Source organism: Zalophus californianus, chromosome 4, assembly GCF_009762305.2.
Source record: "Zalophus californianus isolate mZalCal1 chromosome 4, mZalCal1.pri.v2, whole genome shotgun sequence".
NCBI classification, from domain to species: Eukaryota; Metazoa; Chordata; class Mammalia; order Carnivora; family Otariidae; genus Zalophus; species Zalophus californianus.
This window is the reverse complement of record NC_045598.1, coordinates 158831797-158854623: the sequence shown is the minus strand read 5'-3', so window position 1 is coordinate 158854623 and position 22827 is coordinate 158831797. Positions and strand designations below refer to the sequence as shown.

The window sequence follows — 22827 nt, the reverse complement described above, 5'->3', positions numbered from 1 at the left end:
CTAAGGATCTGATTTTTGGGAAATCCAAACTAAGATAACCATCAACATTCCAATATTACTTTGTTTGGATCCATCAACATTATCTTTGTGTCTCCATAAACATTAGAGTCATTTCTATTATACCTCATTTTCATCTATTTGACCAGGCTAACACTTAGGCACCTTTGTAGTCTTAGTATAAATGTCATTTTTCACAGGAAGACATCACTTATCTCCCAGTCTGAATGAGATACTTCTTCTCCTTTGCTACCAAAACATTTTTTTGTCTGCAAAGTGTCACTTGTATTGTATTATATTGACAATTTAGTTACATAAAAATCTAATCCTCACCAGCCAATACACCTGTCCCACTACACCTAACTAGATAGAAAGGTTGGTGAGAACAAGAAACATCTTTTTCAGAATCATATCCTCCCCAGTGCTGGACACATAGAAGGTCCTAATATATTATTGAAAGAAAAAGTGAATTCAGAATTAACCTGTCTTATGCGGGAACTCCTGCCCTTCTCAGTCCCCATCCACATAGTCACAGGTACAGGAGATGGCAGCCATACTTGTACAGCATAACTCCACGTTCCTGTTGGCAGATACTTGGACCACGAGGGAATCCCTGACTCAAATATGACCAATCAAATTCCTCCCTTAGAAATCTAGAGTTAGTTTCAGGAGTTTCATCCTTACATAGGCTGATCTCTTGAATGAAGAAGTAAAACCTTTGGCATTATGGCATGGTTATGACCATCTGAACAGAGTAGCAGTGATAGTTTTTCTGTAGAGAGAAAGTAAATAAAACAAATGTCCTGAGATAAAGTAAAGATGGGAGTATGAAGTGGACTCCCACGTCTTGTTCCAGCCCTTTCATGGACTGCAGAAGCACTTCTGCCCTTGATATCACTGAGATACTTAGGATTTCTTAAAATAAATTCCCCCCAACCAATCTTCTCTTTTTTCACTTATTTTTGTCCTAAATTAGCATTAGTTGATTACTGTTACATTCAAGCCAAAAGACTAAATAAACTAAGAAAAAAATTAACCATCTATGACTCCAGTTGGCTTGACTGAATATTTGAATATTTAGAAATAGCAGCTTAACTGAAATTCAACTTTCTTCCAGAAAAGCACTGTATTAGTCTGGGTTCTTCGGATAAACAGAAGCAACAGTATATATATATATATATATATATATATATATATATATATATATGAGACAGGAAGATTATAGGGAATTAACTTACATAGGCTGAGAAGTCCCAGGATCTACAGCTGACAAACTGGAGATCTAAGAGAGACAATGGTATAGTTCTAGCCTGAATCTGAAGGCCTAAGAACCAAGGGAGCTGATGGTGTAAATTCCAGTCTGAGTCTGAGTATTCAGACAAGAGTTAAGACTGATATCTCAGCAGGGAAACAGTCATGCACAGAGAGGGATTTCTCACTTACCTGCCTTTTTCTAATCAGGTTCTTTGTGGAATTGAGGAGGACAATTTGCTTTACTACTCTACCCTTTCGAATGTTAATCACATCTGAAAACATCCTCACAGACACACCTAGAATGTTGGACCAAATATCTGGGCACCCCAAGAGCCAGGGAAGTCGACACATAAAATTAACTATCATAAGCACTTTTGTTGATTATTTTGTTCCCCGGGGGCAACCCTGAAATGGCAAAGAAACCTTATGAATGTTAAGTGGGCAAATCTACAATTTTAACAAAGATAATCAGGATAAAAATCAATTACCGATTTTGGATATTCACTTCACTCAGGGGTAACTCTTGGAGGAAAAGTCAGTATTTTCAAATTCAGAATTCCTCAAGGGCATGATGATCCATTGACATGCACATCTATAACCCTCCTGATTAACATATATTCTGGCCCCAGATGTTTGATTTTACTTTCAACTTTACTTTGCCACATCTGAATAACCATCTAACAGATTATCTTGCACGTAAATTTTACGAATGTTGTTATAATTTGCATGAATAATGTTTATACTTCTGTGGTGGATTTTATTTTCCAACCTATAACTTTTGCCATAAATTCCTAAATGCAAAAGAAGAAATTAAACAGCTTTTTGAGAAAACTTGCTATGTGTATAGAGTTAATCAAATCGCTTATCTTTGCTTTTATCTACTTGCAAGAGTATATTAAAATAATGCATCAGGAGTGAATTTAGGGTGACCTGAAGATGTAGGATTATGAATAACCATGCCAGGGCATACTGATAATGAAATCATCTAAAAGACACTGAAAAGTATGATTAGAACACTTTTAAAATGTATCTGATAATGAAAATTAAACTATATGACTAATATATCTCTTTTAAAACAATTTTTATGTTTATTAAACAGATAGATGTACATAGATTTAAAGGTCAAATAGACTTTTAAGGCTCATGATGAAAATTAGCAGTTTCTTGTCCCACTCAAGATCCCAATGACAATTCCCGCTCCCAGAAGTGTAATCATTGTCAATTCTTTTTAGCTGATTCTCCTGATGTTCCCCTCATTTTTTTTTTTAAGTAGGTTCCACACTCAACATGGAGCCCAATGCAGGGCTTGAACTAATGACCCTGAGATCAAGACCTGAGCTAAAATCAAGAGCCCGACACTAACGGACTAAACTACCCAGGCACCCCGATGTTCCTCTCATATTTCTAAATAAAATACTACATCTTAAAAATTTATTAGTTTAGTTATTACTGATTATATTGACTACTATAAAATATGAAGTTGTAACAGATTTATACCCCCAACACACACTTTCTTCAATTTTTTTATTAAATCAAAGGCTTATATTTTTATTAACAGCTAATCTATATAGGGTATGGTGGGATTATGTTTTCTTTTGATCTATTTGTTTTCCTGAAGTTCATAATTGCTGTCTTCATCATTTTCTCAGTTTTCTATGAACTATCACTATTTCAGCCCCAAATCCTTTGCCAGTGTAATACAGTCATTATTACATCAAGTAATATATCATTACACCGTTACATCCAATAATCGATAATCAGATTATCAGATAGTCAGGGCACCTGGGTGGCTCAGTCGGTTATGTGTCTGCCTTCGGCTCAGGTCATGATCCCAGGGTCCTGGGATCATCGGGCTCCCTGCTCAGCGGGAAGCCTGTTTCTCCCTCTCCCACTCCCCCTGCTTGTGTTCCCTCTCTCGCTGTGTCTCTTTCTGTCAAATAAATAAATAAAATCTTAAAAAAAAAAAAGATTATCAGATAATCAAGTAGGTTGTTGTTTTTCCTGCCATGCTGGTGTCCTTCTTGGACCCTTCCTTTCTTCTGTTCTATTCTCAACTAATTGCTCTTTGTAACTAAAAATTTTTTTTTCCTTATCATCCTGAGAATTCCCTTGATTTTGTCCTGTATTAGATTCTAGGTTTCCTGAATACTCCGTATTTCTTTTTCTCCTTTCCTTTCCTTTCCTTCCTTTCCTTTCTTCCTTTCATCCTTTCTTGTTTTGTACTTTTGTATTTCCTGGGAAAATGTATATGCAAGGTAATTTTTTTTTTGAGATTTGACAAGACTGAAATTCTCCTTATTTTGCCCTAATATGTGATATATGGTTTATGAGGGTATAGAATGCTAGAGTGTAAATTCCTTTTCCTGAATTGTTTTTCTTTCCTTTTTTTCTTGAGCTATATTGAGTTTTATTGAGATATAATTCTATGTATCATTGTATAAGTTTAAGGCATACCCCATGATGATTTGAAACACTTATATTTTGCAAAATGATTACCACAATAAGGTTAGTTAACATCTCCATCACCTCACATAATTACCTTTTTTTTGTTTGTGGTGAGACTATTTAAGATCTACTGTCTTAGCGAGTTTCAAGAGTATAATACGGTGTTGTTAACTGTAGTCACAAGGCTGTACATGAAATCCCCAGAACTTAATTATCTTATTTTTTTTAAGATTTTATTTATTTCAGCGAGAACAAGAATGAGAGCACCTGAAGGTCGGGGCAGAGGGAGACAGAGAGAAGTGGGCTCCCCACTGAGCAGGGATCTTGACCCCTAGAACCCTTGGCTCCATCCCAGGCCCCTGGGATCATGACCTGAGCCAAAGGCAGATGCTTAATGACTGAGCCACCCAGGCGCCCCCATATAGTAGTTCTATATATTTTTAATTTTTTTGAGGAAACTCCGTAGTGTTTTCCACTGTGGTTGTACCAGTTATTACTCCTATTGACAGTGCAAAAGGATTCCCTTTTCTTTATATCTTCACCAATGCTTTTGTTAGATGCTATCTCGTTGTGGTTTTGATTTGCATTTCCTTGATGATTAGTGATGTTGAGAATCTTTCAAGCACTTGTTGGCCATTTGTATATCTTCTTTGGAAAAGATGGTTTAGGTCCTCTGCACATTTTTTAATTGGATTGTTTGTTTTTTTGCTACTGAGTTATATGAGTTCTTTTTATATTAGGGATATTAACCCCTTATCGGATAGATGATTTGCAAATATTTTCTCACATTCCATAGGTTACCTTTTCATTTTGCTCACTCTTTCTTTTGCTGTGAAGAAAGCCTTTTAGCTCGATATAGTCTCAGCTTGTTTATTTTCACTTTTGTTGCTTGTGTTTTTGATGCCAAAAAATTGTCTGGAGGACCAATTCCAAGGAAGATTTTTCCTATTTTTTCTCTTAGTATTTTTATGTTTTTAGGCTTATTTTAAGATCTATAATCTATTTCAAATTAATTTTTGTGAGTGGTTAAGTAGGGCTCTAATTTCATTCTTTGGAATGTGATTGTCCAGTTTTCCCATCACCATTTATGGAAGAGACTGTCCATTCCCTATTGAGTGTTCTTGACTTTTTTATCAAATATTAGTTGAATCTATATGTGAGGAAATGGTTTCTGGGCTCTTTATTCAGTTTCATTGGTCTATATGTCTGTTTTATGCTAATACCATATTATTTGTTTTTGTTTTTGTATTTTTTGCTATAGCTTTGTTAATTTAGTTTGAAATCAGGAAGTTTGTTGCTTTCAGCTTTGCTCTTCTTTCTCAGAATTGTTTTGGCTATTTAGGGTCTTTTTATGGTTCCCTTATGAATTTTAGGATTGTTTTTTCTATTTCTTTAAAAATGCTATTGGAAATTTGATAGAGATTGAATTGAATTTATGACTTTGGGTAGTATGGACATTAAAAAAAATATTAATTCCTCCAATTCATGAACATGGGATGCCCCGTGGCATTCCTACGACAGGGTGGTCACGCAGGTCTCGGCATTCCAAAGGCCTACACCCTTCTTTGAAATCTTCCCTTGCCCCCAGCATCCTCCATGTTACATTTTGGCAAGCCAGGTATTATGGATGATTTCATACTCTACATTAACTCCAACATTTGTGTCTTCTTCAGTTTCTTTCATTGATATCCTATAATTTTAAATGTACAGATATTTTGGGGTGCCTGGTCGGTTCTGTCGGTTGTGTCCAACTCTTGATTTTGGCTCAGATCATGATCTCAGAGCTGAAGGATCAAGCCCTGCGTCGGGCTCCACACTGAGTGCAGAGTTTGCTTGTCCCTCTTCTTCTGCTCCTCCCCCTACTCATTCTCTCTCTAAAATAAATAAAAATAAAAAATCTAAATGTACAGATATTTTATCTCCTTGGCTAAATTTATTCCTAAGTATTTTTATGCTACTATAAATGGGATTGTTTTCTTATATTTTCAGGTAGTTTTTTGTTAGTTTATAAAAATGCAACTGATTTTTGTGTGTTGATTATAGGACCTGCAACTTTATTGAATATTTGTATTAGTTCCAACAGTTTTTAGTGAAGGCTTTAGACATTTCCATGTATAAAATCATATCTTCTGCAAACAATTTTACTTCTTTCTTTCTTATTTGGAGGTCTTTCCTTTCATTTTCTTGACTAATTGCTCCAGGTAGGGTATCAGCTTTATGTTGAATAGGAATGGTAAAAGTGGGTGCCCTTGTCTTATTCCTGACCTTAGAGGAAAGGCTTTCAGCCTTTCATCATTGGGTATGATGTTAGCTGTGGGCTTGTCATATATGACCTTACTTATGTTGAGGAACATTCCTTCTATATTCAAATTTTTGTGAGTTTTTACCATGAAGGATGATTAATTTTGTCAAATGCTCTTTCTGCATCAATTAAGAAAACCATATGATTTTTATCTTTCATTCTATTAGTGTAGTATATCACAGTTATTTATTTGTGTATGTTGAACCCTTTTTGAATTCTAAGGATAAAGCATACTTGATCATGGTATATGATTCTTTTAACGTGCTGTTGAATTAAGTTGCTAATGTATTGTTGAGAATTTTTGTATCTATATTCATCAAGAATATTGGCTTGCAGTTTTCTTTTCTTGTAGTCTCATTTTCTGGCTTTCATATCAAAATAATCCTGGCCTGACAAAATGAGTTTGGGAGTGTAGACTCCTCTTCAGTTTTTTGGAAGAGTTCGAGAAATGTTGGTGTTAATGTTTGGTAGAATTCACCAGTGAAACCATCTGCTCCTGAGCTTTCCTTTGTTGGGAGGTTTTTGATTGTTAATTCTTCCTAAAACTTTGTCTGTTCATATTTTCAGTTTCTTTATTAGTCAGTCTTGGTAGACTGTATGTTTCTAGGAATTTATCCATTTCTGCTAGGTTATCCAATTTGTTGGCATAGTAGTGTCTTATGATTCTTTTGAACTTCTGCATCATCCATTGTAATGCCTCATCTTTCATTTCAGGTTTTCTTTACTTGAGTCTTCTCTCTTTTTTTCTTAGTCTAGCTAAAGGTTTGTCAATTTACATTTCAGAAAACCAGCTCTTAGTTTCATTGATTTTTTTTCCTATCCCTCTTTTTCTCTCTATTTCATTTATTTCTACTCTGAGCATTACTGTCTCTCCTTCTGCTAACCCTGGGCTTACTTATTCTTTTCTAGTTCTAGTTCCTTTAAGATATAAAGTTGGATTGTATATTTGAGATCTTCCTTTTTTCTTCATGTAGTCATTTATCTCTATAAACTTCCCTTTTAGAACTGCTTTTGCTCCATTCCATAAGTTCTGGTACGCTGTTTCATCTTCCTTTGTTTCAAGATATTTTTTAATTTCTCTTTTGATTTCTTTGATCTATTGGTTATTTAGGAGTGTGTTAATGCCACATAATTATGGATTTTTTCCATTTTCCTATTGTTATTGATTTCTATCTATTATGAAGAGATATTTCTAACCTAATAATATGATTTTAGTCTTAAATTTGCTAAGGCTTGTTTTGTGACCTTGCATATGTTCTATCCTGGAGGAAATTGTTGTGTGCACTTGAGAAGAATGTGTATTCTGCTGCTGTTGGATGGAATGTTTTGGTATATGTTTCTTGGGTATATTTGATCTAAAGCATAGTTCAAGTGCAATATTTCCTTATCAGTTTTCTGTCTGGATGATCAATCCATTATTGAAAGTAGGATACTGACATCCCTTACTATTCTATTGTTATTGTATTGTTGTCTGTTTTTCCCTTCATATCTTTTAGTATTTGTTTGATATATTTAGATCCTACAAGGTTGGGTGTATGTGTATTTTAGATTGTTATATCCTCTTGATGAATTGATCCCTTTATTATTATATAATGATCTTCTTTGTATCTTTACCACCTGTCACTTAAGGTCTATTTTAATACCAGTATAACTATTCCTGCTCTCTTTTGGTTTCTTCTTGCATGAAATAATAGTTTTCTGTTCCTTCACTTTGAACATATGTGTGTCCTTAAAACTGAAGTGAGTCTCTTGTAGGAAGCATATAGTTTGTTCTTTATGTTGTTGTTGTTTATTTTTTTCCATTCAACTACTTTGTCTTTTGATTGAAGAATTTAATTCACTTATATTTTGGATAATTATTGATAACTAAAGGCTTACTTATTCCATAATATTAATTGTTCTCTGGCTTTCTTGTAGTCTTTTTGTTCCTTTCATCCTCTTTTGCTGCCTTTGTTTGTGAATTGATGGTTTTCCATAATGATGAATGCTTTGATTCCCTTCTTTTCATCTTTGTGTGTCTGCTGTTGGTTTTTGTTCTGTGGTTATCATGAGACTTACCTAAAACATCTTATAGATATAACAATCTGTTATAAACTAACAGTAACTTAATTTCAATTACATATAAAAATTTTGCTTTGTTACTCATTTAATTTTTTTATTTCACAATATGCATCTTTTTATATTATATATTCACTAACAACTTATTATAGCTATTGCTATATTTAATACATTCATAATGTGGTTAGTAAGGTTGGTGCTCCTTTGACATGTTCCAAAGGATATTTGTATCCTTTAAATTTTTTTGCTAGAATTAAGTGGCTAGCACAGTACCATATACAATGTCATAATATCCCCAAATTGACTATATATTTACCTTTACTAGTGTGTTGCTTATTTTCATGTTACTTATTAGTTCCCTTTCGTTGCAGCTTTAAGAACTCCTTTCAGGATTTCTTGTAAGTCAGGTCTAGTGGTGATGAACTCCCTCAGCTTTTGTTTATCTGAGAATGTCTCTATCTCTCCTTCATTTCTAAAGGACAACTTTGATCCATAGAGTATCCCACTCTCTCCTGGCCTATAAGGTTTCTGCCAAGAAACCTTCTGATAGCCTTATGGGGGTTCCTTTTTAAGTGATAAGCTTCTTTACTCTTCCTGCTTGTAAGATTTTTTGTCTTTGATTTTTGACAGCTTTTATAATGTGTCTTGGAGGATAGGTTGAATTAGGGGACCTATGAGTTTGTGAACATGGATGGCCAAATCTCTCTTCAGATGTGGAACTTTTGAGCCATTATTACTTTTTTAAAATATGGAATGTCTTGAATTTGTATGTCATCCTTGTGCAGGCAGGCACCATAGCTAACCTTCTCTGTATCATTCCAGTTTTAGTATATGTGCTAACGAAGCAAACACACAGCCATTATCTTTTAAAGTAAGTTTTCTGCCTCCATCCTTCTTTCTTCTCGACCTCCAGTAATTCTCACATTGGCTTGTTCAATGGTATCCCATAGATCACACAATGTTTCTTGACTCTTTTTAATTCTTTTTTCTTTGTTCTCTCTGAATAGATCATTTAAAAGGTCCTGTCTTCAATTTAGATTGGCTCTCTGTTGCATTTTTCATTTCATTTCATAAATGAAATGAAAGTGATCCTTTCACCTCAGAATTTGTTTTTTTTTTAAATGATTTCTGTGTTTTTTTTTAACTTCTCATTTTGTTTGCACGTTGTTTTCCTGATTTCATTGAATTGTGTTTCTGTGTTTTCTTGTAGTTCACTGAGCTTTCTTAAAACAGCTATTTTGAATTCTTGATTAGGTAAATTGCAGATCTCCATGTCTTTGGGGTTGATTAATGGAAGATTATTATGATCCTTCGGTGGTGTCATGTTTCCATGACTTTCTGTGTTCCCTGAAGTCTTGCATTGCTATCTTTGCATTTAAAGTAGCAATCACCTCCTTCATTCTTTACTGAATGACTTTGGAAAAGAATCATCTTCCTTCAGCCCTACTAGGCGTTCTGGGGCTTTCTCAGATCTTCTGTGGATACACATTGCTCCACACTTCTTGCTCCCTCTTGTGGCAGATTCTTTTTTGTTGTTGGTTGGCTTGTTTCAAGTTTTTATTTAAATTCTGGTTAGTTAACATACAGTGTAACATTCGTTTCAGGAGTAGAATTTAGTGATTCATCACTTACATATAACACCCAGTGCTCATCCCAACAAGTGCCCTCCTTAATACCCATCACCCGTTTAGCCCATCCCCTGCCCACCTCCCCTCCAGCAACCCTCAGTTTCTTTCCTATAGTTAAGAGTCTGTTTTGTAGTTTGCCTCTCTCTCTCTCTCTCTCTGTCTCCCCCCATGTGCATCTGTATTGTTTCTTAAATTTTGTGGCAGATTCTTAAGCTTGTATGCTTTCTTTTGATCCTGCTGCACACCAGGCCTATTGCTGACAGCCACCCTTTTACTTTCTCAAAGGCGATGCTAAATGTTCAGTTTTGGTCTCTTCCTGGCCCATAGATACAGTCCAGCTTTATGTGCATGCTCACTACTTGTCTGCCAAAGTTCACTCTTGCTACCGTTAGGGGCACATACAAAGAGCTGCCCATCAAGGTGTGTGGGTGCAGCCCACAGAGTGCTATTGATGTCCATTGGCCCATTGGGGGGATTGACAGGTGAGGCATCTCAACAGCTATGGGGTGGGCCTCTTGATGGAATCCATAGTGTGGTTAGTAGGGTCGGTGTTCCTTTGACATGATCCAAGCCTTCGCTGTTGTTCTCCCAGCTGCTTACAACCTCCAGTCATGCAATTCATGATGCAGTACTCTGGATGGGATGAGAGAGAAATGGGCCTCTGGCAGCATCCCACACAGCTGGGGAAGCCAGGTACTCACTCACATGTTCTCACTTTCCTCCACAAGAGAAATCATAGGCTAAGAAGGGCTCTCGTGGCACTAGCTGTGCCACTTTGGGAAAGCGGTGACATGGATAAACGCAAGCTTTTTCTCTTACCCTCTTCACCTTGTTCAGTCTCCCTGATTTTCTTGTTCCAACAGTGTGCTGGAACTTCTCTGCTGGATTCTTGGACTTCGCAAAGACTTTCTTATCTATGATGACTGTCTAAGTCAGTGTTCACCAGGGCTTCTGGACTGTAGGCAAAGGGCCAGGGACCAGTTCATGGGCTACTTTTGTGTTCATAATCTGGACCAAAGTCTGTTTGACTATGGCACAATGCACAGGTGGGTGAGACATCTGCTAGGTACCTTGGCATATGGTGCTGGCTCCCACAAAAGCACTTTTTTTGTTGATGGATGCCAAATTATTGTTGGGGGGGCATTCAAGAAGGGCCTCCCTCAATTTTTAAACCAGTGTTTCATTGAATTCTATCCTCCAGTGCCATTCAGAGAAGTCTGATGCTGTATAATTTCTTTAACATCTGAATGTAGCCTGCTTCTTTCCCCCACTCCCACCCTGGAAACTTTCAGAATCTTCTTTTTACCCTCAATCCTCTGAAATTTCATAATGTGAAAATATGTTGCACTGTTTCCCCATTTACTGAGCTTCCCATTTGTTTGCTGAACCATTTCAGTAGAGATACTTGTGCCATCAGTTCTGAGAAACTTCTTCATTTTCTTTCTTTCCCTGGAATTATTACTATCTTGGTCCTCCTTGAATGGATACTACCATTTTCTTATATTTTCCTTTCCTCACTTTCACCATTTTTCTTATTTTCTGGAAAATGTCTTTGGCTTTGCCGTTCAAATCTTCACTGCAATTTTTATTTATGTGATCATATTTTAATTTCTTTGACTTATTTGTTTTATTTTGAAAGAGGTCTTTTTTAGTATTCTATGTTTATTCCCTCTTTTCCATGTCTCTGAGTCCAGTAATTACAAGTTTTCTTCAGTTCTCTGAGAATTTTCTGTTTCCTTAGTACTTCTTTATTTTTTTTCTAAGTAATTTTGTATCTGTCTTTCATGTTAGAATTTTTCCATACTCTTTGGTATCTTTGATTTTCTGTTTCTAATATGACTGAGACACTAAAAACCTAATTAGAAGTTTCTGTGTAAGGATAGAATGGGGTTTGAGTAGTACTTGTGAGGTTGTGGGCTTTGGGTGATAGGACAAGGATCTTCCTGCTGGAGGTCCCTGTCTATACAGAGTTCTCTTGGGTTCAACACACTCTCCGGAGAGAAATCCTGCAGTACTCAGGCTCATAAATACATAGCCAGTGAAGGAACTTTACTATCTCACTATTTAGTGTATAGCCTTTTATTTAATCTCTCCTTTCGGTACAGAATTCCCATCTTCAGTTGTTATCACTAAATACAAAATACAGAATATCTCTAGGTTTATCCTAAAGAATAAGTCTGAGCCTTTAGCCAAGTACTGAGAAGTTGATAACTGGCAGTGTGGTATGGGAGAAAAATTAGAGGTATCATTGATTCGTACATAGACTTTGCACCAATCCTTATATTTCCAGTCCCACCTGCAATCCCACTTTCAGGTATACCTATTATTTGTATTCCATAATTTTTCTCTTTTCTTTTTCACTCTTATTTTTTGAAGTATATTCTCAAATAACTTTCTTGGAATGTGTACATATGAAATAAAACTACTGAATCTTTATGTATGTGCAAATGTATTTATTTTGCTCTGATCCTTGGTTGATAGTTTAGCTGGGAATATAATTCTAAGTTTAAAAACAAGTTTTCCCTTGTTAAAGTCAAGAAAGCATCATTCTTCTAGTATCCCGTATTACTGGTTGGAAATGTGATATTAGTCAAAAAACTTTGAATTTTATCTAATCCTTACTCAACTGATGCTTTTATTACTTTCTCTTTAACTTGCTCTTCTGGAATTTTACACTTCATTTATTTTTTTTATTTTTATTTTTAAAGATTTTATTTATTTCTTTGAGAGAGAGAGAATGCGAGAGAGAGCACGTGAGAGGGGGGAGGGTCAGAGGGAGAAGCAGACTCCCTGCTGAGCAGCGAGCCCGAGGCGGGACTCAATCCCGGGACTCCAGGATCATGACCTGAGCCAAAGGCAGCCGCTTAACCAACTGAGCCACCCAGGCCCCCCATTTATTTATTTTAAAGATTTTGTTTATTTTAGAGAGAGAGAGAGAGTGCAGGAGCATGAGTGGGGGGAGGGGCAGTTGGAGAGGAAGAAGCAGACTCTCTGCTGAGCAGAGAGCCTGATGCGGACTCAATCCCAGGACCCTGGGATCACGGCTGAAGCTGAAGGCAGATGCTTAACTGACTAAGCCACTCAGGCTCCCCACATTGTTTTTATTTATATTGTATTATTTATATTCAATTTATATACTATTATTAGTATATATAGTGTAGTATGTTAGTATATATATATTATTGTTAATATTAGGATCGTATTTACTATTATTTGTATACTATTAAATATTATAAATTTCAACCCACCAGTAATCTATCCTGTAACAGCCTTAACAGGAGCCTGGTTTTATTCAGATCCTACCCCTCCTCCACACAGCCCTGTGATTCAAGTAAACTTGCCTCATTTCCACTCTGAGTGATCTTTAATTAATTCTACTCCTGTAATACGATCTCATCCCCCCTTGTTAGTGATTGTTTTAGGAACGGGCAAGGGACCCAATTCTGGACAAGGGAAGAGTGGCTGGAGGCTTTTGGGAAAGGAGAGAAGTATGGGGAGAGTTGCTGGAGGCTTTTGTTCTTAGGAGAGAAGTATGAGGAGCCTGTTTGTCTCTCTTCTCCTGAAAACAGACATGGAAGAATATTGCATCCCTTGTTTCTGTCATCCATTTTGGACAGTGAGAAAATCTATCTCTAAAACAGAGCTAACCCACAGAGCTATGGATAACAAAGAGAAGAGCATTCAAATAAAGCTGAACCCCAGTCATTCTAGGCTTGGCAACTGCTTTGTTTTTAGACTTCCTGTCACATGAGCCAATAAGATTTCTTAATATTTAAGACAATTTGTATTGGTTTTCTGTTACTCAAAGCTGAAAGTATCATAACTGATTCTAAAGTTGTAGAAAAGTATTTTGTCTTTTATTCTTGAGTCACATGGACTGAAGAGGAGTGGAGAGTATGGATGGGGAATAGGCTTGTCATCCTGCGGTGTAGTTTAGTATTCAGACTGAGTTTGGCCAATAACATCACTTCTACCCTCTTTGTACCTGGCAGTTCTAAATCCTGTGCATCTTTAAATGTGTCATATACACAACATATCATTATCATGGTGTCTGAAGACAGTGTATTTGGGTTCAAATCTTGGCTCTCACTTTTAGCTAGGTAATCTTTTGCATGTTATTAAATATCTGTGTGTTTCAGGTTATTTATATTCAAAATGGAATATGATTGTATTTATACGGCAGAGAAGAGTTGTATTAAATGGGTTACATGAAAAGTTTTTGGCATGTAGAAAGTGCTGTTTAATTGTTAGCTATTAACAGATTACTCAAATAAATCATTTCTTCTCTTCTTTTTTAGCAACAGAACCCTAATCTTGTCCAAGATGTTCAGTTAGAAGTACTAATTTTCTGAAATTACCTTAGAGCTAGATTTGGCTGTGTAATGTAGTTCAGACCAATAAAATGCAAGCAGAGATCTACTGGATGTGGTTAAATAACCTGACATGGTTTGGCTCAAAAGCCACAATGCATCTTTTTTTCTTGGCCCACCCCCTTGCTCATATCTGGAATGGGACATGATTCTTGGATATAGGAGAGCCATCTTGTAATCATAAGAACAAAATCTACACAGTTTGGAATATAGGTGGAAAAGAGGAGCCAATTCTGATGACTTCCTTTAGCCGTATATCAGCCCTGAACTGACTCTGGAATCCTTATCTGCAAGAAGGAAAAACACCTGTTTTGTTAAGCACCATATTTAGGTGCTTACATACAGCCAAAGGCAATCCTAACTACTACACAAGGGGCCTTCTGGGCAAGGTGGTGCTCTCTTTTTGCCTTTTGAGACCTTGGTTTTACGGAGGTTATTTTCTTATTATGCTTTATGCGTTCAATAGATTTCTATCCTTGTTTCACATTTTAGAATTTGTTTAGTTATCTACAAAAGATTTCAATGACTTCTTCTCAACCTCCTTACCTTTAAGGTTTACTCCTTTTTTATTCTTATATTTTCTTCTCTGGAGAAAAGGGAAATAACAGTAATACCTATTCTGGGGACTATGAACTTCAATTCTTTCAGGGGCTATGGGCAGTGTAAAAAAAATGAAGTATCCAGATGTAAGATGCAGGTGAGGATTATGGAGACATGGAGAGTACATGTCCTTGTTAAAGGTTTTTAAATACAAATAAAATAGATATTGTACCACTTAAAGAATATAGACCTGTAGGCCCAATCTGGGTATAGGCTAAAATTTTGCAGATTCTGATTTTAAGACATAATACATGTGAAAGAACTGTCATACTTACTGAACTGCAATGCACCTCCTCACCAAAACACCAATATCAGTAATAACAAAACAATATATAATTAAGACTTTTAAAATTGAAAGTGTATTTAGCTAAAATACTTCCAAATTGAAATTGTTTTTCCCCTTTTTGGTTTCTGACTGATACAGAAGATAATGCAGTAACTAATATTATACTCAATAGACAAAAGAAACAAACAAAAATCCTCTCTGTGGGGGTTGCTATGGCTTTGGAAGAAAACCAACTAAGTAAAAATGTAAGATAGGAAAATATGCATTTCCCACCCCCATCCTTCCTCAGTTTTTTTCCTCTCCCTGCCTTAATATATGTGTTGAGGCTTTGCATTATAATAATGGCTTATAATACACTTTAAAACTCTAATTAACCAAGTACTTGTTACTAGTGATACCCAGTTTCTGCACATAAACCACCAGTGTGTACCCTGCCTTCCAGTAAGATTGAATCTGCATGGAATCTACCAGAGAACATGCTTATGGTGCTCCCATTTCCTATAGAGATGAGTGGATTGCAGTGGCAATAACTGTTAGCTCTTGTTCTGTTGGTTAGTTCTTTGGTCCTACACATTTACATCTGCACAGATAAAAGTTTGGCCAACAAGGAAACTGAGGTTCAGAATGGAATATTATACGTCTTAAGTTCACAGAGTAACTGGACATGGTGGAATTCTAACCATGCACTGTCCAATGAAAAAATGATGGAGTTTTCCTTATGCCATTAAAGCTCCCCTGATAATGGACAATTACAAAATCTGGACTCTCAAACAAATGGACAGTGAACTGGACTGATAATCAGGAAAGCAAGGGGCTAAACTAAACTCATCAACTTGGAGAATTGTACTAATCATTAGCCTTATTGTTCACATTGGTAATTTTTTTTTCAGATTCTAAATTTGATGCCTCTATAATTCTAATGTTAGTTTTAAGTACCATGTTTTAGACTGTGAAACTCTAAATAGTAGGAACTTTGTCTAAATACGTGATTTGTGTAGTATTTACATACCTAGACAGATCTTGAAAATGTTCTTGATAATGTAAACAATTTGTCAAATTTTAAATGTATTTTTTTAAAGATTTTATTTATTTATTTGACAGAGAGAGAGACAGCGAGAGAGGGAATACAAACAAGGGGGAGTGGGAGAGGGAGAAACAGGCTTCCTGCCAAACAGGGAGCCGTATGTGGGGCCGATCCCAGAACCCTGGGATCATGACCTGAACCGAAGGCAGACACTTAATGACTGAACCACCCAGGTGCCCCTAAATGTATTTTTCTTATTACTTTTTTGTCTTTACATTTATATATTGTGGAACTCTATACAGGTAAGGCTCATGTAGTCATATCTTTGGAACAAGTTTCATTGAGAGGCTCTAATCCAGATGTCTGTGTAAAGAGAATGTGAACTTATATTATGTCTTTGCCACTTGTGGGAAATAGAGCCCTAGTTTAATGTAGTACAGAGTACTGCCTTATGATTTTCATAAGATAGATAGATGCTTATTAGAATATTTGGCAGAAGGAAGTTTTGAAATATTTTGCATCAATAGGAAATTTAGTCCATGACTACAGACTAGGTGGTTTTTATATATGTGGTTAAAAAAATTCATTTAAGTATTCCCTTGGTAATATGAAATTTGAATTCCCAAAGGCCAACATAAATGTGACTAATAATAATTTGTGTTTCAACTATATTCTAAAGCCAGTTTTTGACTTAACTTTTAAGCTCCTTTCTCCTGTAAAAAATCTGCTCTGTCACATTGCCACACAACATCCTGTTACCCTATTTTCCTAAGCTGGCAGGAAATGGTCCACTATTGATATCTGTAATGGGGAAATACTTCTCACCGATCTCATTTTCTTTGATCGAAACTTAACCTCATCAACATGAACCACTTAGATGAGACTATCTGGAAATATTGAGTATGTTCCTATTTGTTTAAAGGATGAGGCAAAATCTCTGTTCCAATGAAACATAACAAAATTCAGACTTTTGTATTTAAGATACATTGCAGTGTTCAAATTCTCATCTTCTCTCATCAGTTAGTAAATACATTTATATATCATGTGTCTGCTATGTACCTAGCCATTCTTCTCAGGACTAGTTTTGCTGCTTAGAAAGCTAGCCAAAAAAATGATCTGGTTACAGTCAGTGTTTTCTTACCACAATGGGTGAAATGCTACAAAATAGCACATTAAATTAAAAACAAATAACTCTGTGACAGCCAATCATTTATGCCCTGATGTTGATTATTACAATCACAATTTTACATTTTTATAACTAGATGAACTGAGAACACTGAAAGGAGTAAAAAATAAGGAAAGGGAAATTGATTTTGGATTTTCAAGATTAGGAAGGCAGTTCCGCTTGAGCTACAAGTAGGATTTCTGCATACAACTCACTCATTCATTCAGGTATTCAGTCAAATGTACTTCCTCAGTATTTATAATGTGTCACCCTCTCTTTTAAAGGCTGGAAATAGAAAGGCAAGTTGCAGCTGGAAACAAGAAAACACTATTCAGTAACTGTATTTTGGGGAAGGGAGATGATCATAAGATGAAAAGAACAAAAAGCTGGGCAAAAGCGAGGTTGTGCTAAATGTTGACTACTCAGATATTTGGCCTCAGGCCAAACCTGCTTTCTTTCCCGATGACACTTTAGTCAGAGTAAACAAAAGCAAGCGTGGAGTGTAGAGCAAGAACAAACCCATATCTTTCAACCTTTTACCGGCAACTATTATTTCTGTACATGAGTATTTCTGTAGTTTCAAGAGAACAATCTGATTGCAATAACAGTTTATTTGGCAATATCTTTGACCTAAAACACGCATTAATTTCTCTGTAGTATAGCTATAAGTTTATAGTTCAGCACATTGTAAATGATATGGAAGTTTCACCTTACTCAAGTAAATAACAATATAAAATATCAATACACAGAAAATGATGAAGATACTGATTTTAATTAAATGAATGCCTCAATGATTCTTCCTCATTCTCATTCTTTTCATATTTATTTAAGCATAATAAGGTTTCTTTTTTAACAAGGTGAAACAGTTTTGCAATAGAAGACTTTGGATGATACCATAGTTTTTACATGGTTATAACACAGAAAGTAATCTTTCAGGCAACCTTTTTAAAGGTGTATTCTGCTCCCCTGGTTTTTCTTGTTCTGTCATAGCTAATAATTAATTACAATACACAGAAGACAAAAGGGTATCTTAAACTCAAGGAAATAGGAAGCAATGGAAAGATTTCTTGAGATCACTGCAGTACAGTAGTTTACTATGCATTAACTTAAGCATAATTATGCCCAATAAAGAGTAAAGAATGCACATTTGATTTCTAATATAAATATCTAGATTTTGTTCATGAAGATACTGATGACAACCATTAGCCACCATGTAAATATGTAACTTAAGAAATATTTCAGTGGAAATATTACTTATTAATGGCTTATTATGTGTTATGGGTTGAACTGTGTCTCCTTCAAATTCATATGTTGAAATCCTAACCTTCAGTATTTCAGAATGTGACCTTATTTGGAGATAGGATCTTCACAGAGGTAATCAAGCTAAAATGAGGTCATTAGGATTGGCAATAATCCAAAATGACTGGTGTCTTTTTAAAAAGGGGAAATTTGAAGACAGACACGCACACAGAGAACGCCATGTGAAGATGAAGGCAGAGACAGGAGTGATGCTCTTTCAAGTCAGAAAATGCCAAAGATGTCCATCAAAATACCAGAACCTGGTAGAAAGGCATGGAACAGATTCTTCCTCACAGTCCTTAGAAAGAACTAACCCTGCTGACTCCTTGATTTTGGATGTCTACTCTCCAGAACTATGAAACAATACATTTCTATTGTTTAAGCCATCGAGTTTGTGGTCCTTTGTTATGGCAGCCCTAGCAAACTATAACCAAATCTCTGATCTAATACTGTCTTCAGTACTGCTTTGTTTATTGCTCACCATATGGCTTCTATGTGTTTGGTTTTATAATTCTCTGTGACTAGTAATATTATCAATAACAACACTAACAGTTACAATTAGTTTTCTGAGCACTTAACCATATTCCAAGCTATTTTGATCATTTCTGACCAAGATGAATGGGCAATAAAGGAAAAAAATAATGTTGTTACTTTATTAGGCACTAATGATTATGTTTTATTAAGCTATTGAGGTTTTGGGGATGGGTTCAAGGAGCTTATGTTATTTACCCTAATATGGAAATTGTTATCTTGAAGTGGGGTAATGTTCCAACAAAATCTGAAAGTATGAAACCTGAGGATAGATAGTATGTGATGAGGAAACTGATACTTAAGACTGAAAAAAATGGTGAAATCTTTGCTAAAAATCATTGTTTAATGTACCTTAGGAAGAAGACTATATGTTGACTAATCATTTCCAGTTAGATGTTAAAACGCCTCACAGCCCAGCTGTGTGTTGTCTATTATTAGCTGCATCTCAGTAGTATTACAAAGAAGAAATGAGCTCAGGGAAGAATTAGTCAGCTTGCAAGCAGAAATGAAAGTTCAGAAATTGAAGGTCTTTCGAGGTTGGAAAACCCAGCTGCTTGTAGCGATGGAACTACAAAGATTCTGAGTGCCAACACACAGTAAGAAAAACTTTACAGCTGAATAAAGTGACTCAGGACAAAGGTCAGAGTAGGGTGTGGCTTGACTCCATTTGTTCAAAAAACCCAGGAGTAGCCACAATTAAGCTGAGTGAGAAAGAGGCATGAGGATGAGGAAGCAGCCATGTAAAATAAATTTGAACATTATTTTTAGGAAATAACTTTGGGTATGATAACTGGTTGTATGAAACTGGCAAAGTAAGTAGATCAGAAGTCTACAAAGTTTTGAGGGAATTGTATTGTTAAGGAAATCACAAGGGCACTCTTGAAAAAAGTTTTTTATTTTTAAATTCAAATACTAACATCAGTTCTTGTACTCCCACATACAGAAAGCAGCCTTGGAACACCTCCTCCAAGGAAGGTATGCTCTCCAAACTCTTTTCTGATGTGGCTAAAAAAAAATAATGACAACAAAGAAGCTCCAAGAAGTTACAGCCAGGGGCTACAGAGAAGTTACAAAGTAATTCCTCCCAAAGAGTAGAATCAAGGCCTAGTCCAGCAACCTCCCCCTCTCTACTCTGCCTCTACCTCTGGTGTGAGATTTTCACAGTTTTTCTGGGCAGGGGTATCACTGAATAAATAAAGGACGTTGACTGATCTGTATGTCTTTATTCTTCCTCTTCCCAATTATTACTATTCATTGTAGATGTGCCATATGTGGATGTGAGATCAAGATACAGATAAGTTGTCTTTTTTGTTCATCTGTCACCTGATCATGAGAAGCCACACATAGACTTGACAAGAAGACAGAGAACTTAGTTTCTGAGATGGATGCAGTGAATAGAGGACCACTGAATTATTTTCTTTGGGAAGAGAGGGGGCAGATGTGAGTTTCTTTGATATACGAGGAGAAGAAGAAGAAGACATTTTCTTGACCAGAATTTGGACTGTGGTTAAGACTATGTTATGTTTTCAACACTGTTTTCTCTTCCTGGGCACATAGATAATTGCAGATGTTATTCTCCCAAGAAAACATATTGGGAGCTATATGACTTAGTTTACGTCAATGGAATGTATACAGAAATAATGTAAGGACACTTTTATACCCAGCTCTTAAAACAATACTGCACAATTATCTATTTCTGTATTTCCCTTCAACATTAACCTTGTATATTTTTTCAGATACACTAAAAGACAGAAGCATCTTTGGTCCCTGAGTCACCACTTGGAGGGGAGCTGGTCAAGAGAGCTGACTGATCTACATCAGACTATTGCCTGAATGAAAAATAAAGAGAAATTCCAAGGTCTGTTTATTATTATCATATAGCTAAGTCTATCCACCCTGAGACAGATACCTTAAGGACATTGCAGCCCATGCCAGGCCAAATTCTATTCAACAGTTTGCAGTCATGGTGAAAGTCTAGAGAAATCTAATACAAAAGTGCAGCTAGGCTTCTCCCCCTGATTTGAAAATCCAACAAGGGCACTATATTCCCAATTACCCTGGAATAACTGTTCTAGTGTGCAGTTTCTCTGCTCGTGAGAGTTAAGTTTTCCTTAAGCACTAGACGGAAAGATGCTATAATGTCTATAGGAATCACTAGTAGATTTTTAAATGTATTTCATAGTGTAGCCAAAACAGTTTTATATTGCACACTTAGATACATTTGATGTATCTCTGAGCATCAGTTTTTCCGGTTTCCATGAGTTCTTCCCTACATTCTCATACCTAGGGAACAGCCATATTGATTGTCTTTTTTTTTTTCTTAGATTCTGGAATAGAGATTTAGATACAGATATCAAAAAGACAATACAGCTAAAGAAAATCATCAATTCCTAGTCCTCGATGGCCTCTGGTTTGGTATTCTTTTTGCTTACTCTCCCATCATATTTTCTAGAAGGAGGTAAAAATTATGCTAAAGTTGGAACCTGTGATAAATCTAGCATTTGGCAAATCATTAACTCTCACCACTATCCTTATTCTCCAATAGTTCTAGACCGGAGACACGATTTGCTCATTTTTCTTTTATCGTATTTGCCTTTGTTTTTCAAAACTGATATATGAAATTCTTTCTGTACAATGAGAGAGAAGCTCTTTTCATACGCACTACATTTTTTCTCATTTGCCTTTTTCCTTCTGTCTATTATGATTTTGTTTTTTCTTTGTGTTTTTGTATGAAGGTCTTCTCCATGATTATAAAAACATCTACCTATTATCCATTTAATTAATTTTATTTCCTCAGTTTTTATCAATTTAAACTTCTGACCCATCTGGGCTTAATTTTTCTGTAAGATATATAAAAGAATTCCAATTTTTTTTCACATGGCTAAGTGGTAGTTCCAACAATGTATTTTGGATGATACAGTTTGGTCTGTTCCCTGTTGATTTATTATTCCCCTGTTAAATTCCCTTTGTATTTGTTGCTATTTCTGGAGTCTCTATTCTTTTGATCCTTTATTTAAAAATATATTCTCATGTAACTTTAGTTTTTTCCTTGGTTTTCCTCTTACTGATTTAATTATTCTTTATTTTGCTGATGTTTATTCATTTGCCTTAAGCATTGGTATTGCCAGGATTTTGTCTTTATTCCACTTTCCTTCTCATTTTTTACATTTCTCCTAGGTCACATCTAATTCCATAATTTCAAATAATATTCATTTAGAAAGGACTCCAAAATTAAAATTCCTGGCTTAGTTTCTCTCTAAAATGCCAGAATAGTCACCAGTTATGTGTATCTCTCTCTTTATCCTATGAGCATCTCAAAGTTAATATATCTAAAATGGGAGCTCATCATTTCTACTATCTCCTTCTTTTTCAGCCTGAATCTGTTTTGTTTTGTTTTACCTTTCTTTTCTTACTTTACTCAAGAGCAACACTGGTCCACTATTGCTCAGAATGGGAAATTCAGATTCATATTTCTGATTAATAAAGAAAAGTTTTTTACCCCCCCATTTCATAATTTTCATGGTAACTCAGCTAAGAAACATTTCTCAAATACACATTCTACATTAATTCAGGACTTGCTTCTTATTTAGACCAAGACAAAACCTCTGTACTAGCTTCTTTTTCTTCAGTATCTGCACTTCTCCCCACTCATCTTTTAGATAGTTTCCAGAGACATAATTTAAAGCATAGATCTGATCATTGCACCCTCCTACTTAAAAGCATTGTGTCTACAATACCAAATTCCTTAGCATTTTACATTTTTCATATTTATCTTCATTCTGTTTAGTCCTATCTTGCCCTACAAACCCTGTGTTACAACTATCTGGGGTTGCTCATTACACATCAAATATGCAGTTCATGTTCACAC

At 35.7% G+C, this 22827-nt stretch overlaps 1 non-coding gene across 1 annotated transcript; it reads right to left on the bottom strand.

Moving 5' to 3' along the window:
- Positions 1-8798: 8798 nt before the first annotated feature.
- On the bottom strand, positions 8799-8908 carry LOC113917420. The gene has a single exon (XR_003518229.1). It is a non-coding gene; the product is annotated as a U6 spliceosomal RNA (small nuclear RNA).
- Positions 8909-22827: the final 13919 nt, after the last annotated feature.